The sequence below is a fragment of the Onychomys torridus genome, chromosome 10, assembly GCF_903995425.1.
Source record: "Onychomys torridus chromosome 10, mOncTor1.1, whole genome shotgun sequence".
Taxonomy (NCBI): domain Eukaryota; kingdom Metazoa; phylum Chordata; class Mammalia; order Rodentia; family Cricetidae; genus Onychomys; species Onychomys torridus.
The window spans coordinates 72,761,360-72,779,714 of NC_050452.1; the positions used below are offsets into that span (position 1 = coordinate 72,761,360).

At 40.7% G+C, this 18,355-nt stretch overlaps 1 long non-coding RNA gene across 1 annotated transcript in view; it reads left to right on the plus strand.

The window, feature by feature from the left end:
- LOC118591819 overlaps positions 1-18,355 on the plus strand; it is a 63,178-nt gene that overhangs the window by 17,537 nt on the left and 27,286 nt on the right. Inside the window, exon 3 of the long non-coding RNA XR_004946028.1 lies at positions 17,479-17,586. This is a non-coding gene — a long non-coding RNA (uncharacterized LOC118591819). The remainder of the gene's footprint in view (positions 1-17,478; positions 17,587-18,355) is intronic.

Genomic DNA, 18,355 nt, shown 5'->3' on the forward strand with positions numbered 1-18,355 from the left:
TTCACATTTCCCCACCAGCTTAATAAATGGAGTTTTAGTACAGCATTGCTGTTCTGTGTGTTCCGACACCCCCAGCCTCAGCTCTATTTTCTCACTGTCCCCTTCCCTTAAGAAACTACCCCCTTTCTTCACTTCCTGTTGTCCTCTGCTGTCTATCATTCCACCGTGCTCTAAATTGGTTCAGGACTGCTGGGTGCTAGGGAATTGAACCCAAAGCTCCTCCACTGAAATTTGATGTGGTAAAGAAACCACAAAACACAGTAAACAAAAAGATAGATAAATTTCTCAATATTTGAACTCATGTTCATTGCCAATGTATTGTATGTGTATATGCAACATGACAAAATAAACTTGTTTATTTGGGGTATAATTAACTGGTGTAGATTTCTTTATAAATATTTGCTATGAAGAGGAACCTAGCATGGCAAGCCAGAAAACTATAGACAGATAAAGACCACATCTGAGTGGAAGCCATAAGCAAGGCCACCAAGGTGAAGAAATGAAGCTCCACCAGGTCCTCACACAGGCGACCTGAGGACGCACCATCTTACATCTGAAGCACCGTCTCTGCTGCAAGGGGCTATGTGTCTGCTTTTCTCATCTGCCCTTGCCTGGCTTTGGCTACGGCACCTGCTCTGTCAGAAATGTGTTCAGTGACTGCACACAGTTGGCGACTGTGTCCCTACACACTTGCCTTTGTCCTTTAGACTGGAGTCCTGAAGAGGCAGAACCACGTTGATGGCCTGGGTACCCAGCATGGTGCGCCATTCAGCTAGACCTTGATTTTATTTCTCTCTCTCCTCCCCTCCCCTCCATTCCCCTCCCCTCTCCTCCTCTTTTTTTTCACCTTGTGCCCCCCTTAACAAGGTGTCATGGTGTAACCCAGGCTGGCCTTGAACCCTGCTCTCCCTGCTCAGTCCCACAACAGTCCTAGAATTAAAGGTGTGAACCACCCTGGTTAGACAATGTATGTCTGTTAAAGATTACAAAGAGAGAGACTTCTGGTTTTCTTGGTGCTTTCCTCACATTATTAGGCATTTCCCCCTGGAATTTGGAAAGCATACACCACACTTTTAAAAACCTCAACAGCATGTGCTAAGGTTCACTGTAGGACTGCACAGTTGTAACCACAGTGACATTGCTTTTCACTTTTCCTGTAACAATGACAGCAGGTCCAACCAGCCAGGGAGGTGGACATGTTTCTCTGCAATATTTCAGGCATACAAAATTATTCAAATCTTATGGAGATACCCGGAATGATATAACTTAGAAGTGTATTTAAAAAATTTCATCAACGCACAAAGCCCGTTTTAAAGAGCTTCATGCATTTCCTAGATTTTCTTTTTCCCAAAGTCACACTGTGGTTTCTGTGGAGAGACATCCCGGGGAAAACAACCCACATTATTTTTTTAAAAATGAAATTTATGTTATAAAATTTCTACTTTTCTGGTAAATTTTGTTTGCCCATGCTTTGATTTGGGTGGAACATCCTAAAAATACTACATCTGTGGGGCACATCTTTATATACATGTTATCTTATTTAGACATTACTAATGTCTAAACAAAATCTAAGAAGGTGTGAAAATGGCATTGGCTATTATGCTTATTTCTTGATTAAAATGCTGGCCTTTCGTAGCTAGACTCAGAACTCCACTAATCACAAAACTACTTTTCAAAGCAAGGTCTTGGATTGAGTGAGAACAGAAGGCTGCAGCCTTCTACATGTGTGATCTGTGTTTGTACAGAGTATCTGTGCAGTATTCTGACTTGGCTATAATCTATAATTCTTGGCTATTATTTCAGTTGCAATGATAATTTTTAGATTAATGGTTATAATTTTAGTAAGGCACACATGAAAAGTTATGTGTTCATGCTTGAAAGGAGGATCATTAAATATTCATTATTACTACTCAAATTAGCTGTCATGCTCTACATAACAGTTACCCATTATCATTTCACTAGTTTAGGTTCGGCAATAAGTGAATGACAGTATAGGGCTCAGAGCAGTAGAGGATTTTTTGGGGTGGGGTGGGGGGTGGGGGGTGGGCTGGGCAACAGGGAGAGAAGTGATTCTAAAACCTCATTTGACATACTTACGTTGACCAATTATTTAAAGGAATTACTGTGTCATCAATAAACGTGTTTATGTGTTGGGACGGAATCCTGGCAGGATTTGCTTCTAGCTGTGTAATTACTCCATGATGGTGAGAAACAGTGCTTTTTCCAATAGTTATGAGAAAAGGCACCCAGAGCTGAAGTGTGGTAGTTGTGCGTGTACACCTAACTTCGCCGTGGAAAAGCACTTTTCCTCTTTAGTAAGCGGGCACTGAAATTTTGCTGTTTTCAGCTAAACCAGATTATGTAATTTGTTAGTTTTCTCCATCTGTCCTCAGAATCTAGCCATAAGAAACAAAAATATAAAACAGATGGATTTTTTATAAATATTGTCATACACACATAGAGAGATGATGCTGTATCAGTCTATTTTGGGAAGATACAGAGAGAAAATAAATACAAGTATATTTTAATGCAAAAAAAATTTGCTTTTTCCTTTCCGCATACTTTGATGTGTCAGTTCAGTTAGGTGAAAACATTGAGAGAGCCACATATTGTTTAAAACAAATGTCCTCATCCTCCCATATTACTTTTGATAGGTTCCTTTTCCATAGAAAATAACTATGAACTTGACTCTGATCACATGTAACTTTAGAGTCTTTTTGTCGTAAAACATCAGTTTATAGCTGATGAGCAAATATAGTTTGCATTTTTCAACATTGCATCTGGACTCTTCATAATGATGGTTTTATTTTATTTTATTTTATTTTTTTGCACAGAGGAAAAATATATTGGTCCATGAATCAATCTAGATAATGGGGAAGGCTGAATGTAATAAATAATACAGTAACAACCTTAAACTAATGAGCTGTTGCTAAGGCGAATTTCGTAGGCTCGTCCTCTATATAAAAGTCACTAATAATCCCTTGGTGTAATCAGATGATAAAGCTTTGCCATAAGGCAACACCTGTGCAATTAGAACTGCAGATTCTTTTGCACGTTTCATTAATTTCAGGATTTTGTAAAGGGACAATGACTGCACTAATAATCTAGTCTACTTGACTCCATGTCTACCAGAAACAAAGTGTCTAATTAGATAAAGGTAATTAATTAGAGATAAATGGAGCTAATCAGGCTCAGTTAACACTAATTCTCTGAATTAAGACATTTTGGGACACCTACCATCCCGCTGGCTTTGATACTCTACATAAAGAGTAAGTTCTAGAGGAATCAGGAAAAAACTGAGAGTTTGAGAATCAAGCAGTCTTTTGATGGCATATTTAGGCATCTGAGGCCAAAGGAGTTGTCTTTCATATTGTACTTTAAAAAAAAAAAAAACCTTCTCTTGTGCTTAAAGAATTCACTTTGTAGTTCTTCCGATCTGTGCTAGTTTCCACATAAATTTTAATGACCTTTGCTATCATTTTTATTATCTGCCTAGCCCACCAATGGAAGAAAATTGCAAATTGTTCTATCCCTTAAATAAAGACTTAACTTGTTACATTAAGGAAATGCCAGGACTCATCAGCCTGTACCCTCAAATTCTGCTTTTTTTTTTTTTTTAAACAGAGTTTCTCTGTGTTGCCCTGGCTGTCCTGGCTCTATAGACCAGGCTAGCCTTGAACTCTGAGATTGGTGTGCCTCTGCCTCCCTAGTGATGGGATTAAATACATGTACCACCACACCCTGCATATCCTAAAATTCTGATCCTCTACAGAGAACAAACAGCTAAGATTTTGATCCTTTAATTCTGATTCTTTAAAGAGGAAAAACCTCCTTTCACTTAGTTGTGCTGAATAGTCTTCAACTGAGGAAAGAACAGGCTTTGAAGTGGGAAGGTGTGGGTCCAAATTCTGTCTCTTAATGAGTGAGTAGCCTTGGGAAGTTGTGTAACCTTGCTAATTTCCCTTGATTAGAAATGGAAATAATGTTGAATTGTGTGATAGTGACACTAACAGGAACGTCAGTCTTGGGGATGCTGAGTGAGGTGCTGGGATGTCTGTTATTGGTCTGGCATTGAACACGTAACTTGGTATTGCATCAGACTGACAACAAAATTATCAGAAATGTTTCATTTTTTCAGTCCCACAGTAATCTCTACACTACATTTAAAAACACTGAATGGGAGATATTAAGAATTTACTCCCAAATGATCAGAAAAATAAGTCCTAAATTCTTTATTGAACTTAAAAGTATTTAAATTACATCACATTTGTGTGTGTGTGTGTGTGTGTGTGTGTGTGTGTGTGTGTGTGTGTGTGTGTGTGTTTAGTTCAGGGGACAATTTGGTTCTCTTCTTTCACCATGTAGATTCCAGGAATCAAACCTGGGTCATCAAGTTTGTTGACTAGTGCCTTCCCACACTGAGCCATCTGACCAATCTTCTTTGGTCTTCTACCCTGAAATGATTTTCCCTCTTTGCAAGTTGCCATGGTGTACCAGGAATGGACAGGTTTCCCCCAAATAAACTACAGGAAGTACCTTCCTATGAAATAGACATTAATTCTTCCTTCTGTGTCTGGAATGTTGTCCAGTCTTCTTTCCAGACTCTGTTTCAACTCATCTGGACTCACACCTGAATTATGCTAACAGTCTCCTGACTAGTACCCAAATTAATGTTCTTCTGTTGATATTTGATGTCACCAAATCCATGTTCTTTATTGGAAAACTTCCCTTATCCACTTGTTAAGATCACAAGTGGATCCTTGTTAAACAAAAACTGTTGAGTAGGCGTCAAAGCAACCACATCTCACTCCATAGGGCTTTTCCAACCATATCTGCTACTGACCTCCTTTTGTCCCAGATGGCTAGTCTTGGTACTGCTGTTACTGCACTTGCTTCTCTTATGTTCTGACATCTGGTAACCTCTCTTTTCCTTCCTCAAAGCCTTTTTCAATTCCAAAGTTTTCCTATCCTGCAATGCCTACTTGGTGACTCTGGGCCACCAAGAGCACTCTCATTGCTGAAGACCCACAGCGGCTCTCAATGGCACAACACCATCAGCTTTGGCTCATCAGTGTTCCAGCATCTCTTTTCTTTTCAATGTTATGAGACATCCTGGGTCTGGAGCCATATCTTATTCTCCATGTGCATTGCCTTGCTCACTGTCCTATTGTCCTAACCTCCACCACTACAGAGGAGACACACCTAATAATGTGTGTAACAGTTGTGAGGCTCAGATCCATCCTTGAACAGCTGAGTCTATGTGGCTTTTGTAGTGACTCACTGTCCTTTGCTGACTTCACGGTGGAGTGAGCCCTGAGTGGCATCCTTGAGTCTTTGTATTTGCAGACAAAAACTATCCAATAGGAGTCCTGCTGGGTATCCCTAAGACTGTGTCTGGCTTTTATAGCATTACACTTCTGTAACATGCAATGAGAGAATGCAAGGAAGTGACCAGTAGTCTTTCTGGATAGTCAGAGAATCTAACAAATTCTGATGCTACTTTCCAAGCAGCCATTTCAGAAAAGATTGGATGACTGTAGACTAATAAGTACTCATTAGAAATCATGAAAGTTGGTTTTGTGTCACCTTGCCTGACATGTGGGCACACAAATTACACACTATTCCTTTGTCCATCTGTGAAGGTATTTCTGGGTGAGATTAGCATTTGAATTAGTGCATTGACTAAAGCAGACTGCCTTCCCAGCATAGGTGGGTGCTAGCTGGTCTGCTGGAAGTTGGCTAGAATGAGAAGGTCAAGAAAGGGAGAATTTACTTTGCCTGACTGATTGAGCAGGACTCAGAGCATCCATCCTTTGGCTTTCAGCAAGCTTTCCTGGGTCACTGACTAATACAAACACCTTGACTAGAGCTTCCTGGCAAATGTCCAGGTGTTCCATGGAGAGCCCACACCAGCAAATTGAAAATCATCTAGATTAGGTTGCCCAGTTTGGCTAATTGTAGTCACTGCAAAAATGCCTACTTTTTCTTTCCTTCTCGACATTATATCTACACCTTCTAGTGGTATTCCCCCTACACTAACTATGAACTTGGCCATAGGATCTATTTTAATCAATAAGACAGAAGCAAACATGTTTTGGGAAAAGACATGAAAAAAATTCTTTTGTTGTTGTTGTTTTTTTGTTTTGTTTTTGTTTTTGTTTTTTACACATTTCCTCTTGAAACCTTGAACAAGGGTGGTGAATAAGTCCAGGCTAGCCATTGGGATTATGTTATTTAATTCATTGTCTTCCTTTCCCCAATCAACGGTCAGTCAACCCTAGAAGTAGAGCCACCTGATGACCAGCAACAACTGCCTGTAGAAGCACCCATGAGACTGACTCAGGCCAGGTTAAATCACAGGCTAAACCTACATGTTTGGAAAAGATGACTTTAATGAGAAGTCTGTGTATGTTCCTGAGACCTTCAAGGAATGACATATAGGATAAACACACACAGGACTGAACAAAATAGGTAGCTATTGAATTAAACTGGAAGTGTTGTGGGATAATCTTTTTGTACACTGTGAGGATATGTCTTTGCCAAGGTGCCTTCTGATTGATTTAATAAAGAGCTGAATAGCCAATAATAGGCAGGAGATTAGGTGGGATTCCCAGGGAGAGAGAGGAAGAGGAATCTAGGCACATGGATTACGCCAGCAGACTAGGGACAAGTCAGACCAGCCATACTGAGAAGAGGTAACTGAGCCACGTGGCAGAATGTAGATTAGAAAATATGGGATAATTAAGTTATAAGAGCTAGTTGGAAACAAGCCTAAGCTAAAGGTCAAGTTTTCATAATTAATAAGGAGTCTTTGTGTCATTATTTGGGAGCTGGCAATCCAAAGAAAGTCTGACAACATTTGGCACCCAAATGTCCAGCATGTAAATTCACATGAGGCCTGAGAAGGCTTTCTGGCAACCTCAGTCTCTGGAGTAGGCTCGCTGCTCATGTGCCCCCTTGGAAAGGTCCTGCTGTGCAGCTAGACACTCGAGCAGCCAGCACACTAGGTAAAAAATGCCTACCACATTGCAGACACGGCAGCTTCCCAGAGCTGGGACAGTTAGGAACAGAGGGAACAGTTAGGCTGAAGAGGGCAGCGCCAGCCGCCAGGCCATGTGCTGAGCTATCCATTTGGTGGAGAGCCTAGCAAGTCAAGGTTTGGTTCAGGTGGTGAAAAAAAATGCTACAGACATGCTTAAAGTCAGGTCCAGGCCAAGAAACATCGTAACAGATGACAGCGTGCTTAAAAATGTGCTTAGAAGCTAAAGAAATGAAAGAAATGGATAGAGACAGTCATAAAAAATAAATAGTTTAAAAATAAAAATAAAGTCATTAAAGAGAGAGTAAAGTAAAAAAAAAAAAGTAAGCCACATAAAGATGGGAATACACAGGGTGGCTGGATCCTATGTATTGTTTTCTTGACTTTGAAATTTTTTAATGCTAATAAACAAAAATAATAGCTGCTAAGAGACACTGGATTATGAAGACTGCTAAATTAAACCAACATATATCTTTTAAGAATGTCTTAACTTCAAAATGGAAGTCAAAACATATATTTCATTGGAGGAGAAGTTTTGCTCTTGTTTCCATGGGAACAAAAAGCTATGGATTCCTTCAAAATTAATAAAGATCATATTTGATTGAGGAAGACCGCCTGAGAATCTTGGCTGCAGACATGAAGAAAAAAACTTACAAGCCAAGAGGTGGGGTATGCTGTGGATATCACTCTGTATAAAAACAATGCTGATTGGCCAGTAGCCAGGCAGGAAGTATAGGTGGGACAAGCAGAGAAGAGAATTCTGGGAACAAGAAGGCTGAGTCAGGAGATGCTGCCAGCTGCTGCCATGAATACCAACATGTAAGATACTGGTAAGCCACTAACCATGTGGCAAGGTATAGATTAATAGAAATGGGTTAATTTAAGATATAAGAACTAGACAGCTAGAAGCCTGAGCCATTACCCCAAACAGTTTAAATAATATAAGAGTCTGTGTGTTTATTTTCTGAGTGGGCTGCAGGACTGCTGGGGTTTGGCAGAGCTGGAGAGAAACTCTGCAGCTATAGGGGTGGGTGACTTTTGGTCATTCAATGGATTATGGATGCTTATCATCAACTAGAGGGGTTGGTTACAAGTTGTTATTGGTCATGGTTTAGGAAACTAAGCAAAGGAGATTTGATTCAGGGGGCTTTTTCTGAGGGAGTAAGGGGGGGATATTGTATAGAAGTGATAGGATAAAAGGTATGTAATAGAATCTACTTTTAACTTAAAAAGCAACTACAAGTTTCAAATATTTTATATTGATATGGATTTTTATATATTGATACAAAATTAAGGTTATTTTTGTTATACATACTGTATATATGTTTCTACTTTTGTTTAAGGTATTGTACTTATGCATCTCATTTAAAAATGTAATGTAAAGTTCTAGTCCTTGAAAGCTATTATTATAAACTGTTTAGGATAATTAGGAAATGCAGGTTAGTAGTTAATCATCTATAACAATCAAACTTGTAGTCATGTTAGGTATGTTTTCAAGGCCAATTAGAGATATATTTTAGATAGATAGGTGGTCTTAAAATACTTCAGAGATCTACAGAATATGGTATTTAAGATGTTTTTAATAATATAAGGCTTTTCAGGACAGTGATATATGTTTGTTCCTCACAGCACCAATTTACTTCCAAAAAGAATAATGGGCATAGAGGAACCTCCATATAGAGTTTGTTTTCTATGTGGCAAAGAAACTGCCCTTGCCTCAACTGCTGACAGTATGCTGTCCAAATTGGACAAGCAGGACACAAAAGAAAGTGACTGCCAAACTTTGCCAAGACAAGGTAGGACAGTCCTTTAAAATTCCTGCTTCATAGAAAAGTCTTTCAGATATTCTAGGCCTGTAGGCCAAAGATAGATGCCCCAGTGTTGCAGAGGAACCTTGGGTGACTGTCCAGACAGCCAGATGTCTCTGTCATCTCTATAGTTTTGGAAGTTGTTTGCTCTGCATTCTTGTTTACTCAGGTAATATTTTATCCTTCTTGGATTCTGATGAGGGTTGAAGACAAGATAGTTATACCATTTTACTTGTTACCACATTCAAAAAAGAAACTTATAAAAGGGATGTAAAGGTTATAAATGTTGAGAGATATAAAAGCTTAAGTTGTTTATCTAATAAAATGTTTTAAGGTCTGTAGATGTAACCAGCTTGTTAAATAAGAAACACAGAACCAATTGCAGAGTTAAAAATCATGAGGTCAGAGCAAGAGCGGAAAACCTTACCCTTCACTGCTTCTGCTGTTCTTCCTCTCCGCAAGAGAGCTACTTCTGTGCATCCTGTCTATTTAAAGACTTTCTGTTCTGTTTTCTCATTGGTTGTAAACCCAGCCACATGACCTCCTCATCACTGCCTGTTTGTACAGACCTCCAGGTCTTCTATGGTTGGTATTGAGATTAAAGGCATGTGTCTGCCATGCTGGCTGTGTCCTAGAACACACAGAGATCCACCTAGCTCTGCCTCCCAAGTGCTGGGATTAAAGGCGTGCCCCACTACTGCTCAGCTTCTGCTCTGGCTTGCTCTGACCTCAAGGCAACTTTATTGACATACAAATAAAATCACATTTCAGTACAAATAAAATATCACTATATTTCCCCTTTTCTATTTTAATAAAATGAAAAAAAGGAAAAAGTTATAACTAATATAAGAAAAACTATACACAAAAGTACAATAACTATATATACCATATATACAAACAATAAATACCTAAACAATGTCTAGTCCATTTGTATTTGACAAATTCAGAGAAAATAATTCCATTATCTGTCCTATTTTGGTAAGTCCAGAATGTATCTGATTCACCTTTTATTTTAACTTATATTGCTAACGGAACTGTCTTATAACGTCTTTCAAATTTATACACTTACAGCTCTTAGTGAGTTTTTCTGAAATCCTTAACAAAGATAATTATAACTATAACTAACTGATCTTCAATTCCCTCAGAGACCCAAGAAGGAAATAATACTACCTAATAAAAAATAAAAACAAGAAGTGCATGCAAGCAGCTTCAAAAAAAAAAAAAAAAATGTGAGTTGACAGAAACAGCCAGCTGCCTGAACAGTCACCTGAGGTTTCTCCGAAGTGTTGGGGCATCATCTTCAGCCTATAGGCTTAGCGTATCTGACAGACTCTTTTGTGAACTAGGATGTATACAAGGTCAACAGTTTGATCTCACATTTGGTGAGAGCAGTCCAGGTACCAGAAACACCTGAATTCCATTAGTGTCATGTCATGATTCAGGATTTTAAATTCTGGAAATTATTGATGTCTTTTCAATTCAGCTGTCCATTTTTCTTGGCTGTGTATATGTGGCTTCATCTTGGCATCCTGTTCTTCTCTAAAGGTCTAAAAAGATATTTTTAGAATGGTGATACAAGTTATGATAGAAGGTGGTTTAGGTGTAAAACTTCAGATTCATCAAGATAGGATAGATAATAGAATATTTTCTCCAAATATGCCAAGTACAAATGGACTGGGCATTGTTATATAATCTTTACCTGATAATTGTTCTTATTGTATATAATTTTACTATGTTAGAGTTAAAACCCTTCCTTTTTACTTAGACTAAAAGGGGGAAATGTTGTGGGATAATCTTTTTGTACACTGTGAAGATATGTCTTTGCCATCTGATTGGTTTAATAAAGAGCTGAATGGCCAATAGCTGGGCAGGAGCGGATAGGTGGGATTTCTAGGGAGAGAGAGGAAGAGGAGAAGGAGTCTAGGTGCAGCAAATTTTACCAGCAGACTTGGAGCAAGTCTAAGGAGAGGCAACTGAGCCACTTGGCAGAATGTAGATTAAAAAATATGGGTTTATTCGGTTGTAAGAGCTAATTGGAAACAAGCCCAAGCTAAAGGCCAAGCTTTTATAATTAATAAGAAGTCTCTGTATCATTATTTAGGAGCTGGCAATCCAAAGTAAGTCCAACAACATAGAAGTATCAAGATCATTGGAAAAATGGCAATAGTAACTGATAGACTAGACAATTTTCTTGCTTAAACTCTGTAGAAACCCAGAGACTATAAAATATTTGGTTGCCAACATTAGGGGATACACATGCAGGAGAACTATGGTGCTTATAGGGGAAATCGGAAAATAAAGAAGGCTTCTGAATCACTAGAAATAGGAAAGTGGGCTCAGTTTTCATCCTGATTGGTTGATAAAGATCAAAGTTTGAGATGGGACTTTTAGAGAAGGATTAGGCTGGAGTTGAGGATCTGTTTGTAAAGGACAGCAGAATTGTGAGCTAGGATGCATATGCAAAGAGACAAAGAGACCAGGAGCACATAGTGGGCATTGAGCCTAGCAAAAATGGGCAAGATTGGGAGTTTCTGTACCATTCTTTTAGGCCATTTACATCTCATTTTAATCTAGTGGCTGGAGATGGTCAGGAGCACTTCTGCACAAATGGGCAGAACCATTAAGGGCTTTAGAAGTATTTCCCATCCAAAAAGATGGAAAATGCATGTGCTCACCTGGTACCTGTTAGAGATCCCTAGGACTGTGACTGGACCCAGAATGGGGGAGCTAATATCCTTTAAAGAAACATTATTAGGAGGACTGGGGTAAAGAAGAATGTAAGAAAGCTGAGTAGGAGCAACATTGTATGGAGATAATGCAAAGGGAAAGAGAGGATGGGAACACTGTAGCTAGAGTTTTCCTGGTCTTGCCTGGCCCACAGTCAGGACAAATCTCTCTCACTGGCCAGTTCCGCAGCTGTTCAGACCCAACCAAGTAAACACTCAGAGACTTATATTACTTATAAACTGTATGGCCATGGCAGGCTTCTTGCTAACTGTTCTTATATCTGAAATCAACCCATTTCTATTAATCTATAAGTTGCCACGTGGCTCCTGGCTTACTGGTATCTTAACATCTTCTCATGGTGGCGGCTGGCAGCGTCTCTCTGCCTCAGCCTTCCTGTTCCCAGAATTCTCTTCTCTGCTTGTCCCGCTTATACTTCCTGCCTGTCTACTGGCCAATCATCATTTTATTTATACAGAGCAATATCCACAGCAGAACACTGTGGGGTGACTTCACAGGGACTTTTGGGGTGCCAGGTCTGAAAGGAGGAGGAGGACAACGGTGACTGAAGCAAGTTTGTAGATAAAAATACTGTGTGACTAAGTGCTTTGTGTATGTGTTATACAGTGGTTAAGAGAGGAGGTTTGGGATATGAGAGGGTCTAAGAGGGAGTCAGGACACTGGAATCAAAGTAGGCATTCACTTCTCTGCCTCAGATCCAGGGGGAAGTGGAGCAGACACCTTCTCCCACTGAAGATGTTCATGTTTTCAAGGACTTCTGTCCAGAGACTCAGGGCTTCTGGGACAAGTCACTTACTCAAACTTAGGGTTTATTAGACTTTCCTTGTAAACAATTTTTGTCACCCAGGCACAAGGACAGGCAGTAACTTACCTCTGGGTACAAACAGTGCAGAGAGAGCAGAGTAGCTCATGCTTGCCACACTCAACTGCTTACACAAATGAGGTTTTGTGGGTTTTCTAAGTCCCTCCAGACTCTGCCCATCCTCACCATCATAATCACCTAGCCATCCAGCTCTCAAGGTGCCTCTGGAAAGTTCTCAGTGCATCGTCTGGGTTCACCTATGTTCAAAATGGAACAAGGTGAGTGAATGAACAGCTCCCTAACTCATTGTCTCCAGCTTTGGCCACCCATGGGTCCACTCACCATGAGACTGACATCCCAGTGATCTGACTAAAGCCCAATCTGATCTATTTAAAGTCCTTCTTTGATACTTACAGGATCAAGTCCAAACAACTTAGCTTGGCATACAAAGTCCTGCTGTGACTCAACTGTAGCATTCCCAAAAACCTTGCAGACACCTGGCCTCCCTACATCCTCCAGCCACAGCAAACTTCTTCTATGATACTTAAGATGCATCCCTTTGTACCTGGCTTAAGATACTTCATCCTATAACACTGCTCTCTGCTCCATGCCTACCTCTGTAACATCTGAGTAGTGGTAAGTCTGAGTGGTGTTTCTTCAGTGAGCAGAGTCAAGGCACGAATCTCCTGTATCTCTCTGGATTTAGCTTTGTTATAGTACCTGGCACAAATGAAGAGCGTGTATTTGTGGACACAACTAGATGATTGTATTCATGGAAATCAGAGATTCCTTTGTATATCTCTTTCTCCAGTGTGCCTCATACCTGCCATCTTAGTATACCTTTAATAAATGTTTGAGTGAGGATTTGGTCTAAGGCTACTTCAGGCAAATTCCCCTTCTCTCTTTCCCCATGAACTGTCATGTGTAGAGTATTACCTAAGTCACTATCTTTGTTAAGCAAGGCATAATTATAATTATGAGTCCATTTGGGATTGCTTGGTCATTATTTGGCTTCACAGTGAAATACAAAAGGATCATTTGCTTTTACTCTATACTCTATAGAAATGCCTTGAGTCCTGCTCTCAAGGATGCTACAGCAGGCACAGGCGTCCACACCCTCGTATACTCTGTTTTTCTCAGGAGAATGCTCTGGTATTTATTTGCATCTGACTTTGGAGGATCACTGGAAACTTATCCAGTGACTATGAAGATCTGCCCATGATGTCATTTCTTCATTTCCCCAAGCTGCCCAGTAAAGTGTCCCCAAAACTGAACCTGTACTTTTAGAGACAGTTCTGTGTTATCCATTCCACTTCAGGATCTCAGAGGAGCCAGCACACATGGCCTATGCCTCTTTGGGAATGAGTTTTTGCTGTTTCGCTTGTGGACTTAGAGAGTTAAATCTTCAACAGGAAATTGAGGTGAGATAGATTGTACTAGGGTAGGTAGGTGGCAGACATGGTCTTCAGCCTTGGAAGATAACATTCTGAATTCCTTTCCAATGGCAGATCAATCCTTCTATCCGAAAGTAAAAACACAAAGAAAGCAGAGTCCTGAGTAAGCCGTGTGCCCAGAACCCAGTCATTGTTTCCTGGGTGGTCTCTGTGGGACCAGGTCTTCTGCCCTGGCCCAGGAGGAGCATGTGTCAGAGAGCAGCATGTGCTTCTCCCAGTGGTGGGGCTGACATTGTCAGTGACCAGACTGTAAAGGCCAAACAGCACCCCAATCTGAGTTAAGGTCTCAAACATGGGACTAAGGCTCAACAAACATTTGGTTTGAATTTTGCATAATTTTTCTTGTACACTGTCAAATATTATAGAGCATTTCTGACACAGTTAGATCCTCTTATCACATAAATGTAGCCACTGCTTTTTTAGTTATTTAATAGGCCTCAGACATCTGGCAGAAAAAGTGTTTATTTAAATATTTGTTCACAAGAAGACAAACACACTTTCTCACTCCCTGGAAGAGCTCCATGACCATTCTTATAGGCCAGCTTGAGTAAGAAAATGAATTGTTCTGAGAAAAATTTAATTGCATTATAGTTTCCAAATATCTAATACTTTAAAGAGGAAGTTCTAAAATTTAATAGATAATTTTATTATTACTCTTTGGATGTAATTAACTAGGGATGAACTTTAAACTGCCATATTCTGGCTATTGAGATGGGTTTTATGGTTTACACTGGGGGGAAAGCCCTCTGTCAGACTATGGGCCTCTCCCTTGGTGCACATTACTGTGGTCTCTTTAGAGACCAGCAAGCAGTTTTGCTGTCACTGGTCTTGTTCAAATAGAGCATGTTTGTATTTGCAATACTCTTGGGAAAGGGTGTCGGAAAAGGATCACCAGTTAGCAGCTGACATGACTCCTGCACACACATCAGAAAAGCTCCTCAAATAGCAAACGAACACATATATTTCATTTTTTATGTGGCTGATAAAATGTTATATCATTAAGTCAAAAGAACGTATCTGTCCCATCTAGATTGACTTTAGGAGGTAGCTCTCACTTTCAATACAAATGAGGGTCTGTGACGCAACAGAAAATGCTCTGCAGAAACCAGCTAGCTAGGACTCAGAGAAAGCAGGTCCGAAGGCATCAAATGGCAATTCTTGTAGAGGCTGCCAGCATACTCATGACCAGTTCTCAGATAGTTTAAGTACCAACAAAGCTACAGAGAAAACCAAACCTGTGTGGCATTAGTTTAAGTTACGTATTGTTTTATTTCAAATACTCAATTCCCATCAAAATGATTTACAAGATCACAACATCAATTGAGTCATGTCTTCAACAATTAAATATTTAGCAACAATAAATATGTTGCAGGCACTATTCTGGGCTTGTGCAAAAGGGTATAAAATACAAGTGCTTGCTCCCTGGGAGAATTTATCCAGTGACGTTAGACAAAGAAGATCTAACCACAGACAGCTGAGAGAGCTTGGGTTTTACGTTTACCAAGTGTTGTCCCCACCACAATCTGTGCCCATCACTGCCACTCAGCAGCCAGATGGCACCTGGGACACAGCAAGGCTTATTGGATGAATGATTTGGGGTGGGACTAACCCTATTAAAAATGAGTATAATGGCTGTCTTGGCTAGTTTTTAGGTTAATCTGACACGAGCAGAGTCATCCGAGAGGAGGTGGTACCACAATGAGCCAGGCGCTCTCACACCTGTCATTAATTAAGAAAATGTCCTACAAGTCCTGGGTTCTATAAGAAAGCAGACTGAGCCAGGCAGTGGCGGCACACACCTTTAATCCCAGCACTTGGGAAGCAGAGCCAGGCAGAGATCTCTTGAGTTCGAGGCCAGCCTGGTCTACAGATTGAGATTCAGAACAGGCACCAAAACTACACAGAGAAACCCTGTCTCGAAAAACCAAAAGAAAAAAAAGAAAGGAAGGGAGGAAGGAAGGAACGGAGGGAGGGAGGGAGGAAAGAAGGAAGGAAGGAAGGGAGGAAGGAAGGAAGGAAGGAAGGAAGGAAAGGGAGGGAGGAAGGGAGGAAGGAAGGAAGGAAGGAAGGAGGAAGGAAGGAAGGAAGGAAAGGGAGGGAGGGAGGAAGGAAGGAAGGAAGGAAAGGAGGGAGGAAGGAAAGGAAGGGAGGAAGGAAGGAAGGAAGGGAGGAAGGAAGGAAGGAAGGGAGGAAGGAAGGGAGGAAGGGAGGAAGGAAGGAAGGAAGGAAGGGAGGAAGGGAGGAAGGAGGAAAGGAAGGGAGGAAGGGAAAAGATTGAGCAAGCTAGTAAGCAGCACCCTCTGTGGCCTCTGCATCAGCTCCTGCCTCCAGGTTCCTTACCCCTTTGAGTTCCTGTCCCGATTTCTCTCAGAGGCCTGTGGTTCAGGATATATAAGTTAAATAAACTCCTTCCTCCCCAAGTTGCTTTTTGTGATGACATTTCATCCCAGCAGCACTAACCCTAAGACGATGGTTAAATCATACCGTGCTGTCACTTGTGACAGAAAACTATGGGGGCAGTTTGAAAACAGCAGACTATTTAAGGTTTAAATCTTGAGAGAGAGGTTTTAAGACATTACCACAGATGGCAGAGAAACTTAAGAGCATCTGAGCTTCATAGCTGGAGTACTGGTTCAGTGTCAGTATTATAGGAAGAAAAATAATAATAGTTAGTGATGGACTTCATCATAGGCAGTGACATCTGTACTTGGGTCTATAAAGACAGAATAAAATTTCATCACTATGTTACACAGGAATTCTGCACCAAGAATGAACGAGCTTAGTCGGTAGACAGGTGTCTCTCTACTGCTCTTAAAATGTTTTTTCTTTTATGTGCATATAAGGGCATCTACATGTTTGTATAGATGTGCACAAGGTCTGTGCTTTGTGCTTGCAGAAGACAAGAAACGGTGTTAGGTACCTGGCACTGGAGTTACAGATGGTTGTGAGATGCCAGTGGGTGCTGAGAACTAAACCTGGTCCTTTGGCGGCGAATCTCACGCTCTTCACTGTTGAGCCGCCACCCTAACCCTGCTGCTGCTGCTGCTTCTTTCCTTTTTTTTTTTTTTTTTTAAGATTTATTTGTTTATTATGTATACAGCATGTATGACTACAGGTCAGAAGAGGGCACCAGATCTCATTACAGATGGCTGTGAGCCACCATGTGGTTGCTGGGAATTGAACTCAGGACCTCTGGAAGAGCAGACGGTGCTCTTAACCTCTGAGCCATCTCTCCAGCCCTGCTTCTTCCCTTTTCATTACTGTGTTCAATTCTTTCCCTCACAAGCAACTACGTGCAGCTATTGAAAGTGTGGATTGACTTGGATCACGCCTTAGGTTAGTCAATGAACACGTTAGAGAATGCTAGGGAAGTGAGATTGAGTGCTGAAGTGAAAAAGACCTGAAGCCTCGGTGTTCTCATCCCTAAGATATGAATGGTCAGATCTCTATGAGAGTGTGAGAATTAAGGAAACAAGAGAATGCAGGTAAAAATTCTTAATGTAATACTCAGCTTGAGCAAACAGGTCAATCATTTAACAGAATACATGGGAGGGGGGGGGTCATGTTGGTGACTTTCAAATCAGGCAAGAGCTCCCCAGGGCTGAAGTTCTGTCTCGACTTTATTCACAGATCATGCTGGTCATTCCAGGGCCTCTTCTGTGGCAGGCACATTCTCATCTGTGAGTGACACCCTTGACTTCCCAGTAGTCACACTCTGAGGTGACTTCACAGAGAATGGTGAGTAAGCATCACGGGTTACCAAATGCTTTCTCCTAAAGTATATAGCTTATGGAGTCTACCAGATCCTTTGAATGGCACAGTCAGTGTTTCTGATGAGAGAAGCTTATGAATCAGCAGAGCAAGTTTAAAACAAGAACCACACACATTGTCCTCAGCAGGATGGGTGAGCATTGCTCAGTCCACTGAGGGACTGAATAAAATCAAAAGGCAGAGGAAGGGTCAGTTCAGTCTTTTGGAGTTGAAATGTCTGTGTTTTGGTTTTTTTTTTTTTTTTCTGCCCTCACATATTCACACTTTTGGTTTTGGGGTTTTTGGATTCAAACCAGGGTTTATAATACCAGTGGCTTCCCTGTTTCTCAAGCCTATTGGACTTGGACTTCAGGCTTCATAATAAATGACTGAATTATATTACTGGTTTTCAGGTGTTTCTGTCTTTCATATGGGAGACCACCCTATAATCTTATGAACCAATTCCCGTAATTTTCTCTCTCTCTCTCTCTCTCTCTCTCTCTCTCTCTCTCTCTCTCTCTCTCTCTCTCTCTGTGTGTGTGTGTGTGTGTGTGTGTACACAAATGGGGGGGCTTAATGTCCAATGTTTTTCTCAATTGCTGTCTATTTTTTTTTTCTTTGTTTTTTGTATCAAGGTCTCTGATTAGACCTGGAACTTAACACTATTTAGCTATACTGGCCAGCCAGCAAGCCCCAGTAATCCTGCTGTCTCTGCCTCCCGAGCACTGGGATTTACAGGCATAGAACTCTATACTTG